Raw genomic sequence first — 5349 nt, 5'->3', positions numbered from 1 at the left:
GGCCACAGCTGGAGTACTGTGTCCAGTTCTGTGCACCCCACTTCAGGGGGGATGTGGACAACATTGAGAGAGTAAAGAGGAGGGCCACCTGAATGATCCGAGGACAGCAGGGCAGACCCTACAATGAGAGACTGCGGGGACCTGAACCTGTTCAGCCTTCACAAGAGAAGGTTGAGGGGGGGCCTGGTGACAGTCTATAAACTCACTAGGGGGGACCAGAAGGGTTTGGGAGAGACCTTGTTTCCCCTAGCACCCCCTGGCATAACAAGGAATAACGGCCATAAATTGTTGGAGAGTAGGTTTAAATTAGACATCCATAAGAACCACTTCACAGTTACGGCAGCTAGGATCTGGAACCAACTTCCAAGAGAAGTGATGCTGGCTCCTACCCTGGGGGTCTTTAAGAAGAGGATTGATGCCTACCTAGCTGGGATCATTTGAGCCCAGTTTTTATTCCTGCCCAAGCAGGGGGTCAGACTTGAAAATCTACAAGGTCCCTTCCAACCCTACTTCTATGATTCTATGGTGGGGAGGGGCAGTGACAGTTCTGAGGGTGGGTGAGGGTACATATGTGGGTTCTGAGAGCAAGGAGGGGCTTGTACGGGTTCCAAGAATAAGGAAGCTGGGAATGTTGTAGTGGTTATATTATGGCTTTCAACCATATTTTAAAAGAAAATGACAGCCCCCACTGTATTGTATGCTCTGTTCACACCTAGTGGATTGAGCCCCTGAGCTGAGATGTGTAGAAGAATGCCTAATCTGTGGATCTGCAAGGGGCTTAGGCATGAGAAAAATGCTGAAATGCCCAGCCCTAAGAAAACAGGTACTTCTGGACATACACAAAAACAGAACTTCAGTCACCTGGAAAGCATTAACGTAAAACAGGTACCACCAGGCTTAGGTAGCAGCTGACCCCAAACAGGGTCACAACATCAGCAGATGGGGTCACGGGGCAGGGAGAGCTATGGGTTGGGAGTGAGGGGCTGTGCTCAGAAAATGGGGCCATAAATGGGGTCATGATGAAGAAAAGTTTGGGAAGCACTGCATTAGATGAAAATAAAGCATAAAATTATTGCATAGAAAATATATTGGATGCATGCATATACTCATATTTATTAGGTCTCTGTGAACCACCATAATTTTGTTTTGACGTCTGTTTTGCCATTTCGAAGGTGAAGTGTTTCATGTCATCACTTCATTTCACTTCATTTTGAAGCACTGTCCCATTTTGTTTCGTCAAAACTGTTTCACTGTTTCAATGCATTTCAATGTTTTGCCCATAGTTTATAACGGGGAATCATGAAAATGCCTAATGTCATTTGTTGTCTGATTCAGATGCAAATTGCAGGGATGGTAGCCCCCTCTGAGGGCATAAAGCCTGCCAAGTGTCAAGGAGATAAGTGCTGAGGTTTCTCAGAAACTGCACATCAAATCTTAAAAGCAAAACTTGTGACACTTGCCAGCAGCAGCAGCCTCCTGTCATCTGGGCACAGATCCGGACCCCTCAGAGGGCTGAGGGGCTGTGCTGGACTCCTCCTATGGGTGTAGGCCCCTCGATCTGTGCTGGATGACAGGAGACTGCTGCTGCTGCCTGGTACTGGTGCTGGGCATCCTCCTCCCACTGCTGAGCTGAGCTCCATGGGGCTGCAGAGCTGCTCAGAGCACAGCCCGGTGGTGGGAGGCGGGAAAAGCCAGGGCTGCACTCCCTGCCGGGCTAAGCTCAGAGTGCAGCCCTGGCTCTCTCCTGCCTCCTGCTGCCGGGCTGCTTCAAAACTCAAAGTTTTGAAACTTTCAAAATATTTCAATTGCCCTCATTTCATTTCATTTCAAAGTTGTTTTGAAGCTTTTTGTTTCATTTTGATTTCACTGTTTCAAGCTTGAAATGTGTCGGAACAGCTTTGAAATGAAACACCCTGCAAAATTTCACACAGCCCTAATCATTATGCAAGTTGTTGGATATCCATGTTAATTTATGTAAGCTAACTAGAACTTCCTGGTTTTTTTTCAGTTTTAAATTGGAAGAGATTTTAGCCCACTTGCTATTGAGAAATTAATGTTTTAAAAGGAGCATTTCTTTTCCTGTTTCACTGCATTAAACCTATAACTGTTTTGGGGACATTCAATGAGAAACTATTACAAATATTAATGTAGAAAGAATAAAGGGACACCTTGAAAAAAAGCCAGGCATGTAAATAAAAACGTATTGTTTCAACAGCTTCCCTAAGGCACTGAAGAGTATTCTTTGTGATTCATATTTTCATATCAGTGGGAGTTATAAGTGTCTGCTGTGAGGTAAAAATAGATCACTGAGTGCTGATCTTTCCTTTTATCAAGTTTTACATAAACAAACAACAAAACAATTGAATGCATTGTAAATCTTAGTATAGAAGTTGCACCTTTGTTGTGCAAGCTGCAGATGAAAGTGATTAAATTGAATTAAAGATGTGGCAGAAGAAAGTAATTAAACTGAAGATGTGGCTTCCAAATTAAGATGTATAGCATATTTGCAACTTAATTTCTCCAGTTATTAATTGCTATAAAATACATTTCTAGAGGACTAAACCCTTCCAGGTTCTGACTTCAATAGCAGTTCAGAAAGCTTGACATCTCTGTGCAGGATCCAAATTCTGAAGAGGGAAGATATGCGTTTTCTTTTTCTTGTCGGGGCCAAAGAAATAAATGCTCAGTTTCCTAAGCATAAAATCTGCATCTATATGCACAGAACACTATAATATAATTAACTCAATGGCAAAGAATATAGTACAAAACTACTAAGAAACTGTCCCTGAACCCAGTAGCTTATGTAGGTAATCTTGCTGAAATTAAGTCCATTTGGCTAAATAACAATTGCAGGATCAGTCTCAAATGTCATAGTGTTTTCTTGTAATCCTTTAGTTTCATGCAAGGTTGACAGGGGTACTTTTGATCTTAATTACCAGTGTAAATTGGGTGTTTAGTCCATTGAGGTCAGTAGGTTTAACCCCTGAATAAATTTGGTGGAAATGAGATCAAAATCAGACCCTCTATATTTGCATGCAATATACACTGCTGTACAATATTTTCCATCAGCTTGAATTCATTCATATTGCAGTAAATGGGAGTTTTGTCATTGAATTTATCAGAAGCAAGTGTGGATCTTTAGAAACCCAAATCTGTACAAGTACCTTCCACATAGATTTTCATACTTCAGTAAACTTGATTAGAAAAGTTAATTTCATACTAAACACTTGCAACCCAGCACTTAGGTAAAGTATGATCAATCACTTGGAGATATCCTCAGACAACGCTACACACCAACGATGTGTTTGGATGGCAAGAAATGATCCAGTGCCTGGTTTTTCATCTTGCAAACTACAGTATAAGATCCAACATCAAACTATAAATAGTGGACAAGTTTTGGAAGAAAAGAGGCCAATAGTACTAGGATAAGCATTTTTTATTTTGCAGAGAATTACATCCTAGTTCAATTTTAATGGAATCAAATGGATTTGTAATCTATATACACTAATGTTTTTTTCCCTAAATTTGGAGATCAGATAAGAATCATATTTTTAAAAATCTTAATGGTGTATATAAAAGAAATTACTATAGAAAAGAAAATGTATGCATCACAGTGCTGAATTTGAATTCATTATAATATAGTTTTAGCAATTTAAGTTATGTTGTAAGAAACATGCTTATTTATGGGTCTTCACTTTATATATAGGTTTTGTTATAGACAGATGGATAGTTTAATTTAATGAATATTTAATTGCTTAGGGATTCATAGAGTAGAGCAAATAATCCACATGTAATAAAAAGATATAACCAGAAGTATTACCAAAATAATTGGCCCCTCCAACTTACAACAATCTTTGGGTACTTAAATGGGTAAAAGTGATAAGGTAAAGCTCTAATGGAATTGCTGAAAATTCTAGTAATGTATTAGAAGTTATGTAGGACTGCACATAATACACTGTATAGCTCTTAGATGTTTCATACATACACATTTGAAACAAAATCACTTTGAAGAAAGAAAAATGACAGCAGAAATTTGAGTTTAATATGTATTGACTAGCTCTGAGGGAATGCCTGATATTTGGAATTATTTTAATATAATGTTAAATATTAGAAAGAAGGACATGGTGACAGGATGGTTAAGGTGAAAAGCCCTAATTAAAAAAAAATCTGTTCTTAGTTGTGACCATACCTCTAGTCAAAGGAAATGAGATGTCTCAGTTGACATGAGCAGAGACTTCCTTAGTGTTTTGGCTACATAATTCTTTTTCACATGGATAAAAGTATGGTCTCATTTCTTTTCTTTTCTTTAAAATGTATTTACTAGTTCAGAATCAGTGGCTGCTAAAAGTTAACCCAAACAATTAGTGTTAAAATGTGTAATTAGGTGTCATACTTTTCAATGACTTCTCCTACCACATGATAGCACTAGGCATTTGGCAGTTGGTAACCACACTGTATGTAATGTAAAAAGGCACCCAATTTGTCTGTTTGTAGTGACTTGCTGTAAGATATGCATCTGTAATGCATTATTGATCTAAAATAAGTCATTATAAATAAGAACACTTAGTTCTGCTACTGAATCTAAGCCTTAGATCTCTCATAACTAGTGACCTACCAAATTCACAGTAGAAGTAGAGTGTGCAGTGGTGCCTTTAATCTTGCATGTTCCTCTGCATGCACCTTGCCCGTGCCTTCCCCCCACACCCCACTGATTAGTGGAGGACTCTGCCACTCCCCTTGATCAGCAGGGAAGCTAAAACCACACTTTTAAACATGGCACCATTTTTGCCTTCCTGCCAGCCAGCAGCAAACAGCAGGGCGGTCTGAAGCCACTCAGGCTGCGCAAACAGGTGTGCTTGTCTGCTGGTGCGTGAGTTAGCGTGCAGTTTGCGCATGAGGGTATGTGGGAGGGCCCGAGGCACTGCCAGTGAGCCCCTAGAGTAGGTAGACTCAGGCCTAGCCCACCTACCAGCGGCATGCCACAGATGGGCACTCATCACACCCCAAGGGTCCCCTCAGGGTCTGTGGCTCTGCCCTCTGACATCTCAGAGACCTTCATCCAGATGGAGCCCATGATTTCAGGCTCTATGCAGACAGAGCCCCTGGCTCTCAGCTGTGGGGGCTGCCTGACCCTTTTTCAAGCTCTGGGGCCCGGGAGCATGGCCCCCTCCCCTTGTGAGGTCTGCTCCCTTTTGGGGTCTCTGGCACAGCAGTTGGAGGAGCTCCAGGCCACAGTCCAGAGACTGCATGCCATCAGGGACTGCGAGCGTGAGAGAGACTCCTACTGCCAGGCCCTTCTAGTCCGGGAGCAGGAGGGTAGACCACAGTCTTCCTCCAGGACAAGGGAGG

The sequence above is a fragment of the Gavialis gangeticus genome, unplaced genomic scaffold, assembly GCF_001723915.1.
Source record: "Gavialis gangeticus isolate Ggan-Ray unplaced genomic scaffold, GavGan_comp1, whole genome shotgun sequence".
NCBI lineage: Eukaryota > Metazoa > Chordata > Crocodylia > Gavialidae > Gavialis > Gavialis gangeticus.
This window is presented reverse-complemented; position numbering follows the sequence as displayed.